This window comes from Falco punctatus, assembly GCF_963210335.1.
Source record: "Falco punctatus genome assembly, chromosome: 6".
NCBI classification, from domain to species: domain Eukaryota; kingdom Metazoa; phylum Chordata; class Aves; order Falconiformes; family Falconidae; genus Falco; species Falco punctatus.
In genome coordinates, this window is record NC_137585.1 from 3,745,665 (window position 1) to 3,771,650 (window position 25,986).

A 25,986-nucleotide genomic window follows, 5' to 3' on the forward strand; every position below is an offset into this window, starting at 1 on the left:
TGATGTCCTGTCTCTTTATACTCCATCAAAATAGTATAAACCTCAGTGATTATTAATATATTTTTGGTTGTTTATATGAATCTTGAGGGGGAAAGGAAGCTTCTGCCATTTTAATTCCTTTGTTAATATCTTTATGAATGCAATTAGCACTTCATTCACGCTTCTTTGTTTCTGGATCCCATTACGATATGGCTTATGCCAACTTCCCTCTCCCAGGAGAGGTGAGGCATCACGCAGCACTCCGCTCAGCTGTGTGGCTGAGCACTGACAAACTCAATTTACTGGAGGAGAGTGTGAGATGACACCGTGCAGTTGCCGTTGCTGTGATATGGACAAATGGCCTCTTTTGTTCCAAACAAGACATCACCTGTCCTGGGGAAATGTGTCTGTACATAGGTAAGTGAAAGAAAAACAAGGTTGATTTACCTGACAAGAAAGTAACCTATCGCAGCTGGTCTGAAAACTGAAATATCTAATTATTCAGTCCCTTTTTTACTGTTGAACATCACCAGCTTACAAGATAACCTTTCAGTTGCTTTTCATTTCTAAGCATGACGCTAAAATTATCCCTCTTATAAACCCATCAGTCTCTACAGTCCTAAACCAGGGGTGGATTTGGCCCCTCAGATTTTTTCCTGTCTGCTCCAAATGGCTTTGACATGAGCTGAACACCACAAGCTCCAGCTCCTGAGGTTGCACAGCTGGAAGCTAGACCTTTACATTACCAGCGGCTTGGTCTCACTGGAGTTGGATTCCATCCTCACGGTCCATTGGTGTAAGTCAGGAGGAAGCCCAGTGACGTGGGTGGGCTTGCAGTGGTGTAAAACTGAAGTCAGAGGAGCTCAAGCCCCTCGGTCTGCGAGGGCAGCTTTCCAACACTGTGTGGGCATTTACGGATGCGGGGGCTGTTAAGTGTCAGGTGCTTGAGTGCTGCAGCACCCATGGGCGGTGAGGAGCCTAGATGTTTCTAAATATCACCCTAGGTACCAATTCACACTTAAATACGTTTGGAAATCTGATTCTGAACTTCTCCAAGGTGAGGAGCCAAACAGCAGCCCTGATTCAGGAGTGTGCTAACTGTGCACAGCCAGCAAAATCCGGAGAGATCTGAGCCGGTTGGAGCCCGGCAGTGCTCCCAGCTGCAGGGTGATGAGTTTTTTGCCACCTCCATCAGGGCAGAGGGTGGAGGTGGATGCAGTTTACCCAAAGGATCAACTCTTTAAAATATTCCACAAAGGGTGAAGCCTTCTCTCCTCAGACAGCAGAATGAAGGCAGTGAAGCCGTAAGTTGTTTCTCCTGCCAAAAACTGGGGAAGGGGACTGGGGGAAGCTGGTTTACAGTGGTGTAGACCCTTTCTGCCTCCTTTTGTGCTGGTCCCACACACTCTTCGCCTTCCGCTGTGTATCCTGGCACACAAAGCACATCAGCAGACACTGAAGTCCAGACACTCCCCGTGGGCTCCAGATCCCCACTTGCACCACCCCCACATCCCCAAGGAACCCACTGCCAGGTAAAGAGGATTGTTGTTTCCACCACGAAACAGAAGGGAGGGAAAATCTGTGGGCTAAAAGCCCAAGGAAAGGAGACAGGAATTCTTTATCGCTTATTAAATGTGCAATTCAAAACCTGGTGAATAGGGAGATGAAAAGCTCCTGCTGAGAAATGGAGAGAGAAATTGCATTTTGGCCTCGGGGAAACCTGTGCCTATAATATTAAAGATGTGCAAATAAATAAATAAAGGCAATAGCTAGATTTACGTGTCTAATATCCTCGCATGCTATGATCAATGTCGATATTTTACTTTTTTATGAGGTTCTCCAAAAATCTATGGCCCTTTCCTTTATTAATTGTAGATCCTCATTGCAAAGGTCTTTCGCATGTCTCCAGCAACTAGGTCTTAGCTGTCAACTCCATTAAATTCTATTATAATATGGCATGATTGAATGCTCCAGTGGGATTGGCTAGCCAGTGTGTATTAATATATTATGGAGCATGCAGAGGCAGGCACCAGCACCTTGCTGCATTCACAAAGATGCAGTTGTGTTTACATTTTTTTTTTTTCCTCTCCGTGCATACGTCTGCTGTTTCAGTGGAAACTAGCTTTACCGTAAATTATCCCTTGCAAAAGGAACAATGTAAACTGTGAGGGAGCCTTCCCTGGGTTGTAGAAGCCAGCGGTCTTCCCTCAAGTGAACAGATTCTCATTCTTTGCCTGGGATATATTTGTACGACTTTAATTAGTTTGTGTTTGTACAGTATGAATATCTAGGAGGCCCATGGTATTTAACGTTAGGGAGTACTGAAGAGCAGAGGATCTCCCACCCTGCTGGTTAGAAACAGCGATGTTATGCTGCTGGGAGGGAGCAGAATCAGAATTCAAATAGATGGGATCATGGATTATTTTTTTTAAAGTAGGAGACACTGGAACATCACCCCTGGCCTCCTATGAATGAAGAAATATTTCTAATCAAGACAGCTTTCACTGGGGCGGAGGGAGGTTGTGTGACATATTTTTCGAAGACTGGGGAGAGGACTTTTGTGGCACAAACAGCACATCCTTCCACACCGAAAGCTCTGTTTGCTGCCCCTGTGGGAGGAAGAAGTACCAGATATGGCTACAAAGCCCATCTTCACAATCCCTTGCTTCTCTCAGAGCCCAAGCAGTCAGCTAGTGCAGAGCTCTGAGCTGGGGTGAGCTGAAACAGCCTCCTGCAAGCTGCTCCTCTCTCCAAAGGTGAGGAGAGTCCCTGCCATGCCACCCTGCCTCCTCCTGCCCCATCATAGTTCCTGCTTCATCATCTCACACCCAGCCTCACCCTTCTTTGCAGGTATGGACATGGCTGAATCCTTGCTTCTCTTGGATATTTGCACCAATTCAGGTTGACGTTTTGCTCCACAAGTCAGGATGGGGCTCAGCTGCATGCACGTCTAGTGGTCTTTTAAACCCCCAGAGCATACAAAGGAGTTTGGCAGATCATACATAAGCATAGTTGAAGACCTATGCCTTTTGGGGGCAGTGCACATAGGCTGGATAGGATGTCGCCTGCAATGACACTGTTTAAACAGTTTAATCCCACCCTTAGCACATATTTGCAGCCTGAACTGAGCAACTCAACTGGGGAACCTTGTTTCTACTAGAGAGGCAAAAAAGCAGAGTAAGACCACAGGCACCAACTGAAAATCAGTTTAATTCAGAACTGAGGAAGAGAAAGGACATGTAAAGGTATATCCAGCTCTCAAAACTTGTGTAGCTCCATGAGATCTCTACTTGTCCAGGGATGCTCTGATCTGATACATTTCATGGTGGCAGTTAAGTCAGCACTTCTAGGTCTCTGGAGAGCTCTGTTGGGTCACCAGCCTCTCAGCCCATCGCAGCCGTGTGCATTGGTGCTATTAGCTCCCTTTGCCTGCGTTTACACTTGACATTTCCAAAGCCTTGTGTGCTACCATGAGCAGGAACGCGGTCAGGGCAGCACCAGCCACAGCGCTATGACTGATGAACTTTGATGAGCATTGACACTGTGGCTGCAGCTAGAAGACAGAAGACACAGCCTGATTGCCTTTTGGAGGCCACGCTGAGGTCAAATCTAAGACTACTTCACGTCTGCCCAGCCAGAATGTGGCTGGCAGGGAACCAGGCAGGGCTCTGTGTAGCTGGCTGGTGCACTGGAGGCTAACTTTGTGAAATTCTTGGGTTATTGAGGGGTGGTTGCCACAATGATATTGCCTGAAATGCAGCATCCTCATCCTCCTCCCCTGATTCATGCAGGATCATATTCTGCACTGTGCAGTTTCAGTTCCTGTGCTCCTGACACACTAATTGCCATGGTCAGAGATGTTGTCGTGCCCAACTAAATCGCTTTTGAAGACAAAAAACTTGCCTAATTCCATAATTCATCCTTAGCATCACACTCCACTTGCTTCCAAGCAGGAATCATAGACAGATTGATTGATCTGTCACAAGGGCTAAAGATGGTCTAGTGTTAGGGGCTGAGGCCAGGGAAAAAAAGATGCTGCTCATACTAATAGATTGGAATTCTTTTCCCGGAGGATACCATTGCCTTTAGCCAATTCAAGAGACTAATCATCTAATTTAGAAGAATAAAACAATCATTACAGTTACAACAATGACCGGGGTGGCAGCGTGTGGGTGGGTGGGGAATAGAAAATCAAACCCTTCAGAGAAGCAAAAGGGGAGCTTCTCTTGCTTTCCCAAAGATGTGCTTCACCTTTGTGCCTGTACCACGCAGAGAGGAAAAAGGGGCTGCTTTGTTCCTCCTGGAGCCAAGTCAAGGGGTAACAGTGTAAAACAGAAGCACAGGCTACATTTTCCTAGACCCGAGGAAGATGTAAATGCATACAATGTGATGGAATAGATTTGATTTTTTTTTCTTTCTTTTTTTTTTTTTTTTATTATTTCTCTCAGGAGTGGTCTGACAGCCCCAGGCTGGAATATGTGTCTCTCCCAACTACTCTGTCACCCGGGTAACCATGGAGACCATGACGATCGATTAGATGCCATCTGATCTCAACCTCATAAAAAAAACCCCACGTGCACCCGCGCGCGCACATACGCGCACAGACTCACAAAAAAAAAAAAAAAAAGCAAAAAAACCCCACCAAAAACAGGCAGCAGATGGCAAACAGGCCACTAGACCTGTCTCCAGAGAGAGCGAGCCAGGGAGAGGGACTGAGAGACACAGGCAGAGGGAGATCATGAGGGAAAGGGGGAAAAAAGACAAAGACAGAAAAGGTGGGGAGCGTGGAGACAAAGAAGCAAAGGGATCAGGAGAGAGAAAGAAAAGAGGGAGAGATGGGAGCTGGTCTGCAGCTGGTGTGATTTCTGGGGGACCTGTTTGGGTGGAGCAGCGATCATTTACACTGCCTGAAAGTCTGTCTTGCTCTGTGGGTGGAAAGTGAGGCTAAGAGGGATCGAGCAGGCAGAGAAAAGATAAAAATGCCTGGTGAAATCCAAGGGAAACCCTGTGGAAGTGCAATAAACGCACCTTTGCACGCTTCTGCCCCTGCAGCAGCTCACACCCCCTGCAACTGGTCAGATCAGACAAGGTCTCTCTCTAAGGATGTGAGAAAGGGGCCAAACAGAAATCAGAGCTCCTCGCCCCACCAAGGCCAGAGTGGGGATAATCCAAGAGCTCCTGAACTAGCTCCTTGCCACCAAGAGGACTGCTCTACTCTCTGGTCATCGTACTGGGGATCTGCACACTGTGAGGGATGGAGCCAGGGGAGCCACTTACCTGCACCTCACCTCTTGAAGACCTGCAGGTTGTCTGACCAAACCCAGTCTCACTAGCCTGGAGGTGGCTAACAGCAGTAAAACTGGCTGAAATCCTTCACGGCAGGAACTCCTATGTCTGTACAACACCTACAACAACTGGGTCCCTCCAGCTGCTGGAGGCTCCTGTGGAAATGCCAAATAACCAGATAAATCATAAAGGAATCTTGGAATTGTAGGACAAGTGATTGGACTGAGATCCCAAATGTCTCTGGGAAAAAAAAAAAGGGGAGGCTTGGACCATCACTCTGCAGGGAGATACCAAAATGAGACAGGTTAAAGCTGCTCTGAAGTCTCACAGCAAGGATCCTGGGGGCCATTTTTCTGCTTCTGCCACTTGGAGAAGAAGTGGAAATGCTTTTTTGTATGAACTGATTTGAACATGAGAAAGCCCAGAGTAAAGAAGCGAGGGTGCAAGGAGCAGAAGCTCAGCTGAGAAAGCCAGACCTACATATACGACTGCATGGGCCTCTTCTGGAAGCCAGGGCTGGGATTTATGTGATCAGTGCTGAGCGTCTCCTGTGGTCATCAGTCTGGTCTGCCTTTAATGGGGAGAAAGAGATCCTTCTGGTGAGTTATTCACCTCACCCTGCCACAGACATCTAAAATAGGTGAGATGAGTTGCACCCTCACAGCGTCTCCTTTTCTCCAGTGAGTGTAAAGGGAGCCAGGAGGAACTCTCTCAGATGAAGTGGGGACAGAAGTTAACTGAGGAAAATCCCACTCCCGGTGTGTCCATGGCACCAAGATTCCTGATAAGACACCTAAAGACTCATCTTTCTTCTGACCGTCACCCTTTTACAGACACGTATGCAATAACATCTCAGCAGACAGGAGCTGGTCCTTAGGGGTACCTTCCTGGAATGCTGTCAGGAATGGTGGGTGCATGTTGGTGATACCTTCACTGTGAGGACATTGCCAGGTGAGGAAAATGGTTCATGTTAAAAACATGTTGACTCAGGTGAGTTTGAAGATTGCTCTGAGCAACAGTGGACACCTTGAACTCAGTAACTGACAGCACCTATTCACTAAAGTTAACCATATCTAGTTTGAATATGGAAATGAGGATCATCCTTTCCTGAACATGCTACCTGTGGCACTGGGGGAGGGGGGAGAGGGCAGGGGGCTGGGGCTGATGATTGTATGAAGGGGGGCTTCTTTGAGACTAACTCTCAAGAAGATCCAAACTTGCCTCTAATTTAATGAGTGGATGAAGAGGACCGGACCAGTATTGATGCTCCATAGAGATTAGTCATATGCATGTTCTCTCTTTCGTGGGGTTTCCTGAAATATTCAAAACAGGGTATTACCTACACGGACATCCAAGGTTGCTTCTTAGACTGACCCTTACCCTAGTTGACAGAGCAATCCAAGCTTGAATGAAGAACACTAACCATGAACATTAGCGAATTCAGAGAATACTTCTGCGGATCCCCATGATGGCCTACAGCCCAAATCCTTATTTTCAGAATTGTTGATTTTCCTGATTTCTTCTCTGAATCACTCCTATTAAAAGAAAACTTAATTTATCTGTCCTCAAGGAAGCACAGAAGGGAAATGAATCAGAAAGCCAATAAGAGGTTGGTGATGGTGAACTGCACCCCTGAAAGCCTTTTTTCCTAGATACCTTCAAAGAAGATGAAGGCACAAAGTCATCTTTTATTCTCAGCTACCCCTCTGAAAAGTCACATGGAATATTTCTGCAGCCAAAAAGTTACTCCTGATTTGCAATGAAGAAACTGAAAAGGTGGCATGACAAGTCATCTCATGGCAGTTTGATCAAGTCTAATGTAATCTACCTGACCACACTTATTATTCCACCAAACCTTAATCTTTCACCAGGATGATGTCCTGCACTTCTCTAGTGTAAGCCAGTGACGCTGGATTAGTGTCACTAAACGAGAGATGAAAATTCTGTAAGAAGGCTAAAAGTCTAGTTAGCATGTGTGTGATTCTTGAAATGAACAGGAAATGGATCAGGCATCCAGAAAAAGCCGAGTTCCAGGACTGTTAAAGCAGTGTTATGTCTAAAGACCAGTACTGTTTCAGATAAATTTTCTTTTATTACATGGAATACTAGATTAAAAGCAGAAAGAGCCAAGGAATATTCTATGGCCTGTATTACACAGAACAATCCCACCCCAAAACATCAGTGTCCCAGTCTGCTTCTCAGCCTGGGTGTAAAATTCTGCTCTCTTGAAATCAAAAGCAAGTTGTTCTGTTGTTCAGATTTTCCTTTCTGGATTTTCCTAGCAGATGGCTAATGGGCAAATAAGGGATAAAGCTCATTATCCAGAAATGTGTGACACTGGCCCAGCCTGTCTTGAGACTCTTGTCTTCCTGTTATCTTGTGGAGGGGGGAGGTTGATCAGTGTTTGATGTTTAAAGAACTTCAGTACTCATGACCAGTTCCCATGACATTTTCTCTGGGGTGACAGGCCCCAAACCTCTCAAATAATTTTTGGCTTCCCAGACTTATGATGGAACTGATGGTGCTGGTTCTGTTAAGAGTCCATCAGGGGTTCATACCAAATTCCCCTGTTGTCCGTGGCCCTTTCCAGGCTGTACCAGTTGAGGGACCACAGCTTCACCAACATGGATCACACAGTAAGAGATGCTTCAGGGTGCTCACCAGCAGCAAGGATAGATGTATGCCCTAGTGAGAAGATATATTTTTTAAGTTGGAGTCACGTTGGGTATAGTTTGACAGGGTGGAAGCATGTTCAAACATTTGCTAATTACTAATGTATCTATGTCCCAGCAGAGCTGAGTATTCATTATCCTCAGGGCCGGAGGGCAACACTGTGGCTGCAGCGTTTTGTCACCGGGCTACCAGGTCAAGAGTTGGCAGCATGTGATACGGTATTTTTGAGCAAATGAGTCTAAATCCCACCTGATTAGTAAACAAATACAAATAAGGGTTCAATTCCACCTCAAAGATACTGCAAGACAAACAGGAACTGGACAATGGGCTGAATTTGGTCTGTTGGGTCAACAGAGTTTGGCTTGACAAGCGAGCTGCGTTTCTTTCTCCTGCCTGCCAAAAGGTGACGGAGATGCCCAGTTTAGAGCAAATCACCAGAGTTATCCAGGGAATTTTCTGAAAAACACAATAATGGAAATCAATATCCCATAATGATGTAACACAGAGGTACAACAAAACTGGCATGTTTGGTGTCTGTGGCAAGTTCTGAGTAGTTGATTTCTCTGTTTTGCTTTAATTGCGGTGGATCACGTGACCATATCCTTGGGAACAGAGGGCAGAACATTTTGATTTGGGTGACCATAGTTAAGTGCCCAAAAATCAAGAGGTAGTGAAACAAATATGGCCTCATCTTCAGAGCTCCTGGACAGCCATAAGCCCTCTAACCTTAGCTGCTGTGGAAAATAAATGACATTTTATTTAGATAGTAGGATCGGATAGATTAATTTTTTCACTCAGGTATAAGAATATAAGCCACTCTGCTTGAATAGGTAATCAACAGTGCTTGTGGGGATTCCTCTTGAAATGACACCTATGATGGACCCGCACCAAACACAGCTTAATGTTCTTGCTCTTTAGATAAAGGTTCTTTTCCCACCGGCTTAACTGGGTGAAGCAGCAGATTGCTCTCACAAGAAAGTACTTCCCCACAGCCTGTTGTCACCTGTCCTCATTTCCAAGAGTCCTCCCAGTCAGTCTGTGAGCCATAAGGCTTACCTTCCCTTCAGTGGGGAGAATGTACCCTCCACTTTTTTTTTTTTTTAGTTTTTCTTCTTCCAGCCAGACTCAATGTTTTCCCACAACTCTGCCTCCTCATCCTGCATTTCATTTTCCACCTGCATATTTAGCCCAGCTATCCAAAGACTCTGACCATTGCAGCATCCTTTATGCCAAGAGCCACTCCTCCTTCAAATAATTTCTCAGAGCTTTTCAAAGTCTTATTTAACCAGCAAGGCAATAAAAATATTCTTACTTCAACCCCAGGCTCTCAAACCAAAGGCATCACCTCACAAAGCAGGACAAGGACAGATTCAAAGATCTCCAAAATGACCTTTTTGCCTAGTGAACTCATGGTAAATACCTGATTTCCACAGAGACAAGAACAAACTCTACGGGAGAAAGTGAAGAGCAAGAGGAATAACCCTAGATTCGGGCAAGAGGATTTTATTTTAAGGAAAAAGGATGTGTGGACAAAGTACCTACCTCGGCTAGGCAGCAACCAAGGGAGAGCACAGGCTACAATGCTTCACAAGAACAAGGGAATGAATTACTGTAGGGGCGCACTAAGGAACAAAACAAGAAAGCACACACAGTGTAGCAGTAAGAAAATCTGAACCAGACTCGTAGCAGATGCCAGCAAGAGGGTGGCCAGGCACACCGGCCTGAATCACCATGAGCGAAAGAAGGGTGGGCACAGCCTGATGTCAGTGGAGGACCCTGGTGGCCCACATAGCGCGGTGGCACAGTGTTGCTAGTGAGAGGTGCAAGAATCCATTAGCTTCCTGGGCAAACCACTCCTGCTAGCACTCCCTGAAACAAAATAGTCACCTGAAACCAAATGGAACGGTACTGAAATGCTTCTGAGTGTCTGAGTGATGCCATGGCCTTTTACCGGGCTGGTATAGCTCCAGTAGTAACAAATCAGACAGGCTGTCGAGCACGTATGCCCTCTTCGGGTCTGACACGGGGTGGGGTGCCGCAGAAGGTCTCATGAGGCTCCTGCCTGCAGTTCTGGGCTTTGAGGGTGTGAGAGGCACTGCTTGGTGGAAAAGCCTCCCCTAGGACATGGAAGTCCTGATGGCTAGAGTATTTAAAACTAGGCAAAAAGCTAGTAAAGGTCCTTTAGCTTACAAGCGTATGCCTGGACAAAAAGGGAACAGATGGGACCTCATAAATCTTTGCCATCTCTAGTTTTCATGAGCCCCTTTTCTATTTTGTATTGCCCCATGCCCGCATGCTATATATGTAAAGGACTCAGCAGAAGGGTGACCCTACCAATACTTGTAAATTGTCACTTATGTCTCCATCTGGTTAAAAAAATAATGACACCGGTGATAGCAGTAGTGTGAACTGGGGGCTCTGAGGAGACCCAAGCTCTGAGCCGGAGGAAGCCCAGTACGAGCATGAGTCTGCAGCCTGGGCTTTCCTTCCGAAAGGGGAAGAACAACAGAGTTCTTTCAAAGCTGGAGTCCAACCTTTGCTTCTGGGTCTGGGTGGTTTTGTGTCTGTTGATGAAGCTAGTTACTTTACAAGGTCTCTCTACTTGCTCAGCCATCCTGTTTTTATTACAGAGGGCCTTAGGCTACAGAGCAAGAGGGCTGCTTTCCCCCAGCTGCTCAGGATGAGCCAAATTCACTAATTTCAAGCCCCTCTAGATTTGTTTGCTTCTTTGATCGTTTGGCCACAATCATTGAGACCAGCCATGAAACTCATCTTTAGATCCTTACTTTTCAATACCATGAGTCCCAGGTTTTGTTTCCATCTCAAGTCAAAAATCATGCAGGATTCCGAAGTGTGAATAATTTACATTAAGGGATGGTGTGACGGCCACTTAGATTAACACACTCAGATAAGTTCGCCCCCCTCAAGGATGCTCGAAGCTCAACATGACCTGATCTTACTGCTAGGAAATCATCCTCCCTCTGCCCCCACTTATTTTTTTCTTACTTTCTCCTTCCTCTTTTCTTACTCCTTTCTTCTTTCCTTCCTTTTCCTACCTTTTCCTACCTTTTCGCTCCTTTCCTGCTTGCAGTACAGTCACCTCTCCTTGCCCTTATTTAGTACAAAGCCCTGTTTTATCTCAACAGAGCAGGATTCAGACAAGATGATCCAGAGTGGGTGCTCATGGCTTCCAGGCGTCTTTCAGACAGCGCTTAGCCCAACAACTCTCTTCTTCATGTAGCTTTTTGTCAAGTCTTGCTCTGGATTTGATTCCCCCCAGCCTTCAGGACTGCAACCAGCCAGTTTGATATAGTGCAATGCCAATTATTTCAGCTGTGACATGTGAGGATGAAGTTGTGGGGGAGGAGGCTGAATAAGTCCCCGAGAATTCACACTGGCCAGATCTTCAGAAGCACTGAAGAAACTAATTCCCTTCAAAATCAATACTGCAATGCCGTTGAGAAATCAAAGCAATGTACTTGAGCAAGAGCAGAGCTGAATATACCTGTGAACAAGTGTCCTGATCACATACACCGCAGTGCCTGATCCTCTCTCCCTTGCAATATTACAAGTCATGAGGAAATTAATTGCAGTCCACAGGGCAGTGAAATCATAAAGCATGGGTAAATGAGTAGAGAATCAGGGCCAATAAAAATACACTCAAAGTGATCGAAACACTCCTTGCCAGCCCATTTTTTTTCCTCTTCTATTTTTTGTCTTCTCTTCTTCATGCTTAACTTCACTTCTCAGGCTTCCTAGCACTATGATTATTATTACTGCTATTATTATTATCATTGTTGCTTTGTGGGCTGAGAGTTGCAGATCTCAAGAATAAAGCAGATGTCAGCAGCTCCGAAGGATCCTATTCTATTACACAGCAGAACAAATGAGTATGTCAAGGAAGGGCTCGCCAGTCTAACAAGAAAACAGCACAAACAGACACAAAATAAATAAATAAAGAAACCCTGCGGGGACAGGCAGGCTAGTTCTGATTAGATATTATGCTAACATGATGCCTACTTTCTATGCTAACAGTGTTTTAATACATTTAAATGATACTGGGGAAATAAGTCATGAAATAGGAGAAGAAGCCTTCATGTCAGAAACTATTAAGATTATCCAAGGGGCCAGACTGCCTCTCTCATGGAAACACAGCTCCTGGTGTGGGATTATGAATGTAGCCCAAGCGTTATTTACATAGTGCGCCTGATGCCTCCTCATTAACTTTGCCAATGATTGGTATTCCTGGCTGCTGGAAGAGTAGTCCAGCTGGTGGGGAGCAGGTCAGCACCGATGTCTGCACCACCGCAAAGTCTCAGCCCCTGCTGAGGCTCCAGGATGCCCCCGCGTTTTGCAGGGACATGCCACAGGGGAGATGCCTGAGCAGCCGTAAGAGGGGCTGGAGCCAACTGCCATGCTGGTGCCCGCACTTGATGCTTGCAGAGGGTGCGTGCCCACCTCTTGCTTTCCTGCAGAGGGGCCATGAGCAAAGCTGAGCTCTTTGGAGATGCACATTTCCAGAGCAAGGCCATACTCCTTAGAGTTTTCTCCCTCCAAGCTTTCCAAGAAGGGAGAAAATGAAGTCTTTCCTGACTCAACCTGTAGCCTTTCATCTTCCTCTTCTCCCCAGCTACCTCCCCATGCTCCCCCATCCCACAGACAGGGAGATCTCTTTTCTCTTGAAGGACTTGCCTAAAAAGCCTGAATACATTTGTCAGGCTCCATACAGCGATGTTAATTCTGCTTGTGAAACTGCGGCCTTGGGGGACCCTCCATCTCCCACATCTTTGCAGCCCTGGTATATGGCCATTTATTAGCTGCAGCCCATAATCTGCTTCCTCCTGTGACCCATCCTGTAATTTTCCTTGAGATGACAAGCTCCGAATGAAAAGCGTACTCATTTTCCAGCTATAGCATATAAAATATGGATATAGGCATGAATGCATCAAGAAAGCAAAGACTTTTCCTTTTAGGACCTAAGGCTCTAAGGAGCCAGGGCTGGGCTGGAGCCTCCATACCCTGTGAGCTGGTGTCTGTGCAGGCACAGAGCAGTGGTACTGATCCCAATTACCAGTAACTTGATTCACTCAAGTGCTCTGACAGATGAGCTTTGACGAGCCCCGCAGCAGTAGTTTAAGAACTTCCTGGTGACCCTCCTCCCATTACTCCCTTTGCAGATTTGGCAGATGGGAACGTGCGTCCTCCCGTGGCTCTGCCATGGTGGAGTCTGGTGCATTAGCTTAAAAGCACTGAGACACCAGATGATGAACTGGAGCTGCTGAGACTTTCTGTCACGGGGGCAATAACTTGTGGCTGATAGACGAGGCAGACAGCTGGATATGAAAGTAGCCTAAACTGCCACAAAAAGACTTGCCAGCTCATCTGTCAACCCTAAGTGAGCGGTGAATCAAACTGCATTAGCTTCTGCTCAATACTGCAGAGCAGCAATTGTCAGGAAGATGATACCCAGTACGCACAGGGGGGCAACTCACAACTCGTTTTAGAGTTTTAAGAGTCATGATTTTAAGAGACTACGGAGAAAGTGAGCAGAGGAGAGACCATACATGAGAAAACAAGAAGAGGACTTCAAGATGGCTTAACATACAATTTTATTCCTTTAAATCTAGACTCTGAATGCAAACAAACTATGGCCAATAACAAGCTAGAGCCATTGCAGTCTAGAACCAGCTCAGAGGTTTGATTTTGTGGAGCTGAGGACTTGGAGATGCTATGCTTCATAAATGCCCCTATGGAGGCTATGGCTACCCCCAGCCTGTGGGTGAATTCCCTTGGGAACATTGCCCAGATGCCAGGGCCAGTGAGTGACAGCATCAGCGGACCTGGGAGTGTGACCTCGTTTGGTTTAGCAGAGCACCAGTTACTGCTCTACCCTAAGCCACCTCACGGAGGTAGGCAGGACCTGTTCTCCTCCTGGATACAAACTCCTGACACCTGAGTCTTGGTGGAGAGAGGACTGGATCACATTCCTATCTGTCCTCTACCGCATTTCTTCTGTGCCTGTAACTCGCACATACCACATCTTCCCTGCCCATAAAGCAAGACCAGTGAAGTTATTCACCTTTTAAAAACCCCTTGAGATCAGTGGGTGGAAATCTCTGTGAACAGGTGGTATTACACTGAAGTCATCCAGCAAGAGTTTCTTGGGGCAGGTCCTGGCAGGGATAAGAAAGGCAGCTGAGGTGGAGCCATGCAGAGCTGAATATTTAACTGCAATCTGCAGAAATGGAAACATCTTCTCCCCCACAGCCTTCAGCATCAGGCACTTCACCACCTGGAAATGCATACACTCGCTAAGCCATATGGGCTTTTAAGTGCTTTACAGGGTCCTAGTATGACCTCTAGTCTTATTAAAAATCTTGTGAGTAACTGTATGTGATGAAATTAGACCCCATCAAAATGGTGCAAGATAGTTCATAGCTCACAGAGTCTTGACCTCAGGACACCACATACACATTCAGACTTCTCTGCATCTAACTCTCTCCAGGCGTATTTTCAAATTCTTCTGAAAACGAAGAGGGCTAGAAGCACTTTTTTAAGGGGATGCTGTAATTTTACATAATCTCAACTCCAGATGAAATCCAGACTCCCTCACAAGATACAAGGCTTATCCTAATCCTGCGGAGATGAACACACAGGCCACAGGAGAAAATGAGAATGTGAATTATAACATGAGATTTCGCAGACATGCAACTTTTCTGCTTTTTTATTTCCTTCTTTAAATGTAGCCCTAAAGTGGAGTTTTCTTGAGAAGACAAGCAGAAAATCTGGAGCCTTAGAGGAATGTAAAGAAGCAGCCTTACCAATCTGAAGATGTATGTATACATAAAGACTTGCTGCCCTAGGCGGCTTCAGTAGCGTTCCTGTAAACATCAGCCATTGTCTTAGATACAAATAGGAGTGATCTGAGTTCATGAGGAAATCCTGAAAAGATAACAGAGGTTGTTTTATCCTTTAGGGAGGCTGTGTTCTTGGCTTGGACCGAGCCCTGACTAGGCAGTCTTCTTGGTAGGTCTTCTCCCCTCCAAACAAGGGACCACCCAGCTGAGCTGTTTGAGAATCATTTATGCTGAACAGTAACAAGTAATAGCACGGGGAAACAAAGGAGAAAATAGGGGTTGTAGGCAGGAAAGGTAACTGTGGGTAACTCAGATTTCATATTGAGAAAGATATGAGGGAAGACGTTCAAGAAGAGGGTGCAAAACCAACTCTAGAGCCTACAGCAGGAGACAGAGGTCAAAATTACGGGAACTGAAGGAGTGGAAGCTGGTTTAAGTTCAAAAAAGATCTCAAAAATCAGGAGGGCAGTGCCACATAGCCTCAGTGGGATGGGGGAAGGTGGCCAATGGAGATGACTGAGAACGCAGAAGACCAAATACCACCTTCCATATGGTCAAGACTGCTTGAGGTCTGGAGGTTGAGGAAGAAGCAGCTGCTAGAGTACAGAGGAGGTTAAAGCCTGCATGGAGATGGAGCCTAGGATATGGTGTGAATGCCTAAGGGAAGGAAATGGCTTTTTAGAAATCTGATTGTATTCCCTGGAAATATTTTGTTAGGAAAAACAATTTGTTAGACCTGAGTGACTTCTTGGAGTAAACCAATTTGCCTCCTATGCCAGGTATGACCATACAACTCATGTGAGCTAGTGTAAAGCCAGTTACAGCTGGCCTGAGCTATACAACTGGAAATAAATCGGTCAGTCTGCACCCCTGAATGCTCTGCACACTAGCGATACCCTTGCTGCTCATTCCAGGCATTAAAGCTGTTTGAATTTTCATTATGCTTTTTCATTATTAATCAGTTAGTTTTAGTCCCTGTTCACAGGGGAGTGAGAACACAGGGAGTGCAACAAGCCAGGGAGGAATGTGAGGAACGGTGTTACAACTTTCATTGTGCAAACATAATTAGGGCCGACCCTAATTAACACTGGCCTCCCCTTTCCTGGCAGCATTCACCCAGGCATCCCAGACACACTCACCTTGCTTCACACTGTTTCTTCTGCATTAGGTTAGGAAACTCCCCCTTTCATGGGGACAGAGCTGAGGCACGGAGAGGTGAAATTATCTGTCTGAGACCACTTTCTGACTCAGTTGTGGGTCTGAGCTTAGACCTAAGAGGTCCTGGCTTCCTCTTCATCCAGTATCACCCTGAGACACCTCTGGACCTCCCATTTAGGCATAAAACTACTGGGAAGGAAGGCTGAACAAGCAGCCACTTCGAGAGCTGACTGTACCAGGCTTGGAAAGAAAGGGGATACCTGACATAACCAAAAGCATCATATCACTGTATGAATCTAGGATGCGTCGACATCTTGAAGAGTACATCCTGGTCTTATCCCCATCCCAAATGACATTTCAGAGCTTGTTGCAGGAAAGGAAGGACAACAAAGATGGACAAAGGTATACAGCTGCTCCCATGCAAGTTACTACATGGATAAAGTAGCAAGTAAGTACATAAACCAGGGAATTTTGTGGCTACAAAAGAGACTGCTGGGGAGAAAGATATGATAGTGTTGTACAAAAGCAGGAAGAGTGGAAAAGCTAATGCATGGGAAGAGAAGCGCAAAGAATGGTTGTTCATTGTTCCTAGAAATCAAGAAATAGGAGGCAAATGAAATACAGCATGTTCAGAACAAACAAAAGGAGGATGTGCGTGTGATTTAAAAAAAATAATTAAATTCATGGAAAACAAATCCTTCAGGATTGTTAAACCCCATCGTGATTCCAGGAAATAACAGTCACTGTTCACTAGAAGACAGGAGACCATGCCTGGCTATGTGACTCACCTTGTTCTCACCCTCCTCCTCTAAGCCTCTGTTACGAACCAGTATCAATATGGGGCAAGACAGCCCTTTGACATGGCACAACAGAGCCACTCAGGTGTCTTTAGGCCAGCAAGTAGCTGCTCTTCCACCTGCCTGTCTGATTACACTGCTCCTGCAGAGCGCTTACCTGGTTGCCATAGGCCACTTGCAGTACGAGATAAACCTTAAAATGCCATTTATAACAGCCTGCTTGCTAGATGCCTATTGTGTCACTCTCGCAGACATACTCTTAACCTTTGAACTCTGTTTCATATGGGCACATCCTATTTTCAGGTTGCAACACTAGACATTTGCACCAGTATCTTCCGGAGGGCTCGGTGCACCCAGCTGTGAGATGCCCGATACTGGCCACGGCTGAGGAAGGGACACTGGCCTGGGCAGAGCACCTGGCTCCCGCAGCGAGACAGTCCTTACACTGCGTGTGTCACAGGGCAGGGGGGTTCTTCCCTGGTCAGCTGGCCTAAGCTGTCCAGTTATGGTCACTGGGTTTGGTTTTACAAGTTCTACTTCTTCAAAGTGAAGAAAGGAGACCTGGGGGCTGAGATGCTTAGCATCAACAGAGAGAGAAATATCTGCTTATGGAGTGCAGGTGGTTTCAAAATCTTCTTTGTTGTTTTTTTTTTTTTTTTTTTTTTTTTCTTTTTCACGAGAAAGAGCATTCCCCATGGCTACACACACAGACATCAGATTTAAAAATATCCAAGTTCCACCTCGACTGTGGGGGAGTGAAAGACAGAAGACAGATGCAGTGGCTGCCAGCTAGACTTGACATCCACTTTTTCTTTCCTCACCCTGGCAGCCAGCAGTTGCACACACGTGTACAGGTAAGGTCCTCAGCGGCAAAGCACATGGTGTCTGCCTCCCCCTCGATTCACTAACTGCTGCACACCAGGTGTGTGTGTTTGGGAGCTGCATAAACCCACACACCCTATTTAGTACGCCAGACATGTATCAAAATCACCAGGTTCCTCTTATTTGTCCTACTTAATTCACAAACTGCTCACTAGCCATTTGTGTGTGTGACTTCTTAGTGCGTTGCAAAGGTTACCGTTCACATCTTTGTTTCTGGCTTGTTTTGTTAACTGCTTTAGTGCCGGCTCCACACAGCCACTTCCCATGGCTCCAAGCTATATAACAAATGTGTGTGCATGCGCATGACTGGTCATAGTTGCAGACCCTGGCCCGGGTCATTTTAAGGTGATCAGCCGCTTTGAAAGGAGCTACCTTCCCCCAACTCAGTAGGAGTTTTTCCTCCTGTTTTCCCTAGCTGGCTATAATCCACCCACTATTTATGCTTTTGACCAAATGCATTCATTGAAAACATACGGCGCTACTGCCCACACAGTCAACACCACGCTTCGCGTACTCATCAGCAGTGGAAGCCGCAGTAATACAGCAAACTTGGCTAATCTATTTGCAAACGTGTTTACAAGCATCTCTTTACGCATTTACCTAAACAGCATGGCTCACAGAGAACTCCTTGCCATGGAAAATGATGGATGCCGAAAGTTTACATGAATTCAAGAAGCAACGTGACAAATTAATCAAAAAAAAAGTTCATCCTGTGCATTAAACTGCAATTAACTGGATGTCAGGAGAATACCTGGGGGCAGTATCACAGCAGATTTATGTTATCCTCACAGGTTAGCCAGGCACCCTCTTTTGGTACTGCTGAAAACAAGATACCTTTGGTCTAACCCACTGTGGCCGTTCCTAGGTTCTTATACATGTTCTCTGTGATTTTAATGTGATATGATTTCTAATATGCCTGTCCCAGGAGCATTGAGGCTGCATTAGGATCTTACAGACACACTGAAACGCATGGCATGTGCATTTCTTGTTCTGTATTCACAGCTTGTCATGCTAAGCATCTAGTTTCTGGGCTAGGATTATGGATTGGAAGAATGGGAAATATCCCAGACCAAAACCACTTTTAAAGTAAAGCAGGCTTAGTCTCTTCTGCGTGATGAAAAGGCGTTCAAACCTGTACAGCTTGACAAAAAGAAAGCTGAAGAATTCTGGGCTCCCCAGTTCAAGAAAACTAAGGAACTACTGGAGAGGGTCCAGCGGAGGGCTACAAAGATGATTAGGGGAGGGGAGCATCTCTCTTATGAGGAAAGGCTGAGAAAGCTGCGCCTGTTTAGCCTGGAGAAAACTGAGAGGGGATGTTATCAATGCATGCAAATACCTTAAGGGCGAGTGTCAAGAGGACAGGACTAGGCTCTTCTCAGTGGTGCCCATGACAGGACAAGGGGCAGCGGGCACAAACTGCCACACAGGAGGTTCCATCTGAATATGAGGAAAAACTTCTTTATTTTGAGGGTGACAGAGCACTGGCACAGGCTCCCCAGACAGGCTGTGCAGCCTGCCCCACGTGACCTGCTTTAGCAGGGGGGTGGACTAGATGATCTCCAGAGGTCCCTTCCAACCCTGACCACCCTGTGATGATTCTGTGTGATTCTGTGATTCTGTGTGATTCTGTGATATGGCCACTACTAATGGATCCCAAGTAGTCCTAGGAAGAACCAACATGTTTGGGTTTATTCAGGTATGTCTTCTCTTTCTGCCTGAAATGTTTGCCCAAGTGGAATTTCCCCCTTTGTCCAGAATTTCCAGACATCTGGCTGGATCAGCAGCAATAGCTGTAGCTAGGCTCTGCATGACCAGAAAGTCCAAGCTAAGAATCGGTGCAGGCAGGCCTAATGGCTGTACGTCACACATGCATACACCTGTTTACAAAATCCCTCCCTAAACCTGATAATGTGATAATAGAGAACTCTTAATCCAGGGAGCCAGGATATAACAAAATCCCACAGCTGGATGCTGAAGGTGTGCATGCTCATTTTCTGTGTCAGTGTTTTCAACAGTGGGGAGAAACAGTGGAGTAACTTACCAAGGATCACAGCAAATCCTCCAACACCAACAATGTTGAGACGAAGCAGGAATATTATTTCTGAAAAACACATACTCATTCGTACAGGAAGGGAATAGGGAAGTCCTGTGTCCTTCAGCCTGCACACAGCAGTCCCTTCTGCCTTTAGAAACTCCTCATCATCCTCCATCTCTTGAGACACCCTAACCTCAAGAGAGCTGTGAATACTAACTAACATTGCAAGGATGATCTTTGGAGATGTCAAGAGAGTATGGCAGTGAAGGGTCATGAGCACACGCATGATGGCACCTGGCTCGTTACAGCAGCAGCTAGAGCTTGATCGTAATGTCATGGCTCCTTTAGTCCAACAGGCAAAGGAAAAGACTGGAACCAAAACAGAGACCCAAGGACATGAGCCAAAAGCTGCAACTGGGTAAAAAGAATCAGGGTTTTGTCCAAAAGCCATGGATTTCAACCACTAGCTAACCTGGAGACCACTGGTTTAATCATAGCAGCCAGTCCCAGAGACAGCCTCGCTCACATTTGCAAGGGAGCAGCTGAGGGGGCTTCTGTCCTGCAAATGCTGGCAGACCTCAGCCAGGGTGGCCTGGCATCCAGACTTGGTGGCCCCCCTACCTCTGTTCGTGGCCCAGAAGGGCAACCATTTTTTCACCTTCCCCAGTTGCAGGCTGTTCCTGGCAGCAACCTCAAAGCTCCTGGCCCATTATTAAAGCAGCCTGAATCCCACTGCCTAGAGAAAGCAAATATGAGCGGTGGAAAACAAAAAATATCACCCAAACATCCAAGGAAACCACAAGCAGAGGCGGTGAGCTAAATCCAGCACAGATTTTTCAAAAGGACAAGGATTTTCATGGCTCAGCGTTCTAATTTGTTTGACCGTTTATTTCCAAGGAACACATCCAAGAGTGACAAGCTCCATTTATTTCAATGGGCAGCATATGCCAGCAACGTGAATGGCGTGTGCTATAAAAGAGAATGGATGTTGTCAAGCATCCTGGAAAGCTGTCCTTTCGACAGATAGAGGACGTGTCGGTAATGGAAGTGCAGCTCAGCTCTGACAAGCAACGCCATAAAAGTGGCGTTGTGGGTTCCCGTGTTTGATGTCTCTTATGGCAGCCCTGCGAGATTTGCTCAGGCTGCAAGTGAAAAATGGTTTTCCTAATACCTGGTCCAGCGCTGGAGAGCCCAGCTGAGTTCTTTTGTTCTTCTGCTTTGCCAGACAAGAAGGACATCTCCTCAGGACAAATGGCTGCTCCAGGGTGTTAGCACTGCACCCTTGCAGACTTTTAGAGGGTACGTGCCAACCCCAGCTGTTCTCACAAATGACACTATGTTCAAATGATCCTGTGACACAAATCTGAGATGCTCACACAAGAAAGTGGCCCCTTTCCATCAAATACCATCACATGGCAGCACTGTTTCCAGTCTTGTCTCTTCTGACTATAACCTGAAGATGATCCTCTTCTGAATCTTGCCTTTGCAAAGCCCGATCCCACCAGCCCCTGAAAAACCCTGGGTTGTCAGTCTCTGTTGCAGAGTCAGCAGCACCTATCACTTGATATTGTTTGGTGGCCTGTGATGCTTTGCTGTAAGTCTCATGGCAGTGGGCAGCTTTTATTTGCTATCATCCATGAATTTACTAATATTAGTGCCATGCTAGGTCTTACCTAGTGAGTAGTCCAGGTCATAAGGTTTTATTGGTTTCTCAGCAAGCCTTGGAAGTCGAAACAGAATTACTTCTTGCTTTTCAGTGAGATGGCCCCTACAAAGGTGGGATGTGGGTTTTTTTGATACCGAATCTTTCCCTGTCCACTTTTCATTTCCATTAAACTTACGAGGCTGCTGGGAAGACAGGTGTTGTGTGAGCTGCATTGCCATCCACAGGAAACCACCTCCACGTCTATACCGCCATCCCTGGGGGCAACGTCTGAGGCCAGGTAAAGAAGAAGCGATGCTCATGGCTCTCTTTCAGCCCTCCAGCATGGCAGAATGTAATCCCAGATTCTCTGCCAGGAGATGTCTGTCCGCTTGTGCTCCAAGGTTCACTATCGTGGATTTGGTCTGCAAAAAGGCCACAGCCATGCAATGTGCCTGGACATCCATTGCCCAACTGCAGGCCCTTGTTATGCCTCAGTTTTTCCTGTTCCGTTCCGCTTCATCAGGTGCAGCTTGGAGGCTGCAGTTTAACCTTTTATAGAGAAGCCGGATCAATGCTATTCATGCTGTTGAGGTCACCTTTGATACTATTTGGGAATTTCAGCTTGTCTTGATGCCAGTGAGGTGCTTGCTTAGTGAATAGACCAACCGTAGGCTTGCAGTGGCCATGCCTATACTGGAGGATACAAGATACTTGCATCTATGCAGCTTCCTTAGGACCATACTAACTCCCAATGTGCAGCAGGTTATATTCTAAGAAAAGAGACACAGAGAGCTTGAGGAAGAACTTCAGTCATTCCTCCTTTGCCAAAATGGAACTGTTTTAGTTTTGATCAACTGTACTTTTGCCCCATAATTTCTGATCATTTCTGGTGACCTCCACCTCTGGGCTCTGAATGCTGAGCTCTGGAAACCAACCTCTTCCTTCCACTGTTCCTTCCACTGGGAGAATTTGGCCCTGCTTCGGGGCTTTGGGGCTTTATGTGCTCAAAGAAAAGCCAGGCTGTCAGCTCCAGCATTTCTGACTCACTTCTTAGGGCTAAAGATACAGGGGCTACACCCTGGCTCTCGCAGTTGGTGTGAGATTTGCAGTATCCCAGCAGGGCTGTTGTGGTGAACACCACAGGCCTGGCATGCCCTGGGCAGGGTGGGAACCTCTAGATTTAACACGTCTGGGAGCAGAGCAGTGGGGTAATCAGATCACAGTGGCTGTAAACAGCACTTTATGAGGTGTCAGAAATGTCCACTCATAACCAAAGGGCATCGAGGAGCAACTACTTGGTCTCTTCCTGGAAATTAAAAATAAGAAGCAAGCCATGTGATGGCAGCATCTGCAGCAGAGAGGAGGGTGGCTTGCATGAATTAGCAGCTTCCTGGCTGTTATCTATGGCAGCCTTAGTCAGCTACTTGTTCCATCACCTGCAGCTTCTGTGGGCTGAGACCTCAAACTTACACTCTGAGGGAGCACTGCAAGAGAACTGAGCCGCGGTCAGGTCAGAGCTGGAGAAGGTATCCTTCACAGCTTGCTCCTTGCAGCATGGGACGGTGGTTGTTTGATGGAATGGGACCCTGCGTCTTGCAATGTGGAGCACAGTGACCTTGAACTGCTCAGATCCCGATCTCCAAAGAGCACCTGTGAAGGCTGTCAGAGAGCTGAGCTGAATGGGGATGTGCCACAGCATCTGTGATCTGCATCTGCATCTTCCTGGCAGGGTAGCTGAGACTTTAGTTACTTCCCTTCACAGTAGCCAAGGGGTTTACTGAGTCCCTGTGCCTGGGAGCTCAAACACCCTCTCCAAGCACCAATGTAACCCCCCCTTTCCATGCAGACCAGGTACCTCACAGCAATGCCTCCCACTAGCTCAGCTGAAGGCTTTCTACAGATTTAGGAAGCCCCTTGTCAGGACTGGCAGGGGGTGGGCTGAGGGCACACGCATTTCAGAGCCTCCCAGTCAGAGGCTGCATTGCATTTGTACGCTGCCTTCCATGGTGGGTCTTTGACAGGCATGTCCCATGGCAGCCAAGGATTGCTTAGCCAAGCATCTCCAGAAGTGCCACTGGGATCATGTCAGGTATCCATGAATCCAGCAGCAGTATGGGGGGTCAGAGCACCCACAGGAGTCACAGCATCCTGCTGCCTTGGAGACTTGTTGTGGGTAGGGGAAGGGAGAGAAATCCCCAAGTTTCCCTGGAAGAAATGTCTGTGAGGATCCTCTTTCAGACCTTTTGCCAGTGAGCCAAGTGACATGCAGGGAGATTGCATCATTTGCCAGAGTATCTATCATTTTCAAAAAAATTAACAAAACCCAAAATTATTCAGGTGGGCTACTTGTTGAAGTCTTGAAAAACATATCAAGAGCAGAACCCCTCCTGGTTCCAAGATCTCCCAGCCTATTGCATGTGTTACTGAATGAACAACAGGGACTTCTGCCAAGTGTTTTCCTGCCACCTCACCCCCAGTCATCCTGCTGATGGGACCCAGGGAGAGAAGCAGCTCTGGTGAGGCCAAGCACCCACTGAACTGCTGGTGAATGGCAGAACCAGCTCTGCCCTGTGCGGTAGACCACTACCTCACCCAGCCCACCTGCTGTCCTTTACTGGGGGCTCTGGAGGGAGCCTGCCAGCACTGGCACAGAAAAGTTCCCAGGGAGGAAAATGGTTACCCTGAGAAAAGTGGCTACAGCCCCCATTTGATGGGATCTGCAGGGAGACACGTGAGGGAAAGGGGGGTCAGAGCACAGAAGGGGCTGCCAGCTGGGAGGGGGCTGGGGCAAGGTGGCAGCAGGATGAGTCACCTCGGTCACAAGCATCTCCTGGCTCTGGTGCGATGGGGCCTGGCTCCATCCAGCCTCTCGTGAGCAGAAAAGCCACGGACCTGTGGCCGGCTCCCTCGCCTCACTGTCTGTATGCGGGAGCGGCGAGGGTGGAGGGCAGAGGGACTGGGGGGGCCTCTCTGCCCCTCTGGCTCCGGCAGGACCGTGCCTGCCATGCACCGGGATCGGGGGAGGGTGGGAGACAGGGCACAGGGACCACCAAGACAAACGCACTAAAAACCCAGTCTGATGATTCTCCACACGCTCGGTGTACATGATGCAAATTGATGTTTAAAGCTTATTTATTAGCGTGCATTCAAAATGCCAGCGGTGTTTTTCTAGATCAGTGGCTGTCCAATATTTTGGGGGACACACACGACAGCGGTGGGAGCGAACATGGCTAAAGCCTGTATATCCAGAGGCTAGGGTTTATATCATGGGCTGCTCTCGACTGTTATAATTTGTGGCACAGATTCAGCGAGAATCTGATCTGCTGAAAATATTTGGGCTGTGAAAACTCCCACACTGTGACAGATGTCAAGTCCAATTAAGTGACTCGTGTCCAGATTTCTGTCCAATAGGCTTTCCCATTAAATATCAATTTAAGAGGGAAAAAATGCCGCCCCCTTTTCTCCGAGCCTTTATCTCTTCCGACCATCTCTAGGCGAAACCCTGTGGTACCAGGAGCGGATCCGCACGCGTCCCCGCTCTGCCTGTCCGTCTGTCGCGCCCCTGCCACCCTGCGCACCCTGCGCACCCCCCTGGGCTCCTCGCCGCTCCGGGGGGGCTGGGAGGAGGAACTGCACTTTCTTTTTGTGCGTCTGAGCGGACCTTCTCCTGCACCGACCTTCTCTCTCGCAGCCTCTCCGAACCCGCGCCGAGATTTTCTTTTATTTTGTTTTGGTTTTTCTTTTCAGCGTTCGCATTTCTTTCTTTATCCTCACCCGAGAGATGCGGGAGGAGTTAGGAAGCTCAGGGACGGATGGGGGGTTCGTTTCTCCTTTTTTCCGCCCCCCCCTTCGCCAGCTCTTGAAGGACCAGAGGAAAAACTAAACCAAACATTTATTTCCCGACGGCGTCTCCCCCTCCTGCCCCTCTCCGCCGGACCGGGGAATTAACCAAACCTCACATTGCACCCCAAAATAATTATAATAATAATAATAATCATAGAGAAGAAAGGAGGGACGGACGCATTGTTACCCCGACCCGCGGCGTGCCTGCGCGCCGGGCCGCGGCCGAACAAAGCCGGCAGAGCGCCGGGCTCCGCGCAGCCAGCGCCGGGCTCCGCACCCGGGCTCCGCGGCGGCGGGGGCTCCGCGGGCCGCCGCGGGGAAGGACAGGCCGAGGGGGCGGGCGAGAGGGAATAATCCCGGCCGGTGCTATCGCCGCGTCCCTTTTGTTATTTGTCGCGATCGGGGAAGAGGAGGAAGAGGAGCGGGGTAAACGGCACTTTCCAGAGCGACCCCCCCCCCCCAAAGCCAGCTCGCAGCCGCCGGTGCGTTGCAGCCCGCTGCCCCGAATTCCCGGGCGGAGGCAGAGTCGGATGGGGGCAATGCTCCTTCTCCCCTGATGCATCGTAAGTAACTTAAGTTGTTATTTATACTCCGCAAACAAACACGGCGATAACATCTCCCATCTCCGGAGCGCTGGAGGCCGCGGCGAGGGATGAGATCCGCCTTTCCCCAGCCGAGCAGGACACTTTTCCGCTCGTAATTCATTTGATTTGATTTTGATTTTTTTAATTTTTCCATGCTTCGCTCCCGGAGGGTCATTTGAACTGTAAAGGAATCGCCGAGGGGGCGAGGGGACCTGCAGAGAGAGGCTGTCCAAACGACTCCGCCGAG

At 47.5% G+C, this 25,986-nt stretch overlaps 1 protein-coding gene across 2 annotated transcripts in view; it reads left to right on the plus strand.

Annotated features, from left to right (window-relative positions):
* NHLH2 (nescient helix-loop-helix 2) overlaps positions 1 to 25,986 on the plus strand; it is a 28,495-nt gene continuing 2,509 nt past the window's right edge. Inside the window, exons 1-2 of one of the 2 annotated variants that reach the window (XM_080392557.1) lie at positions 1 to 25,718; positions 25,909 to 25,986. The gene's annotated coding sequence lies outside the window, so the exon portion shown is untranslated. The other variant, XM_080392556.1, reaches the window with a different exon arrangement.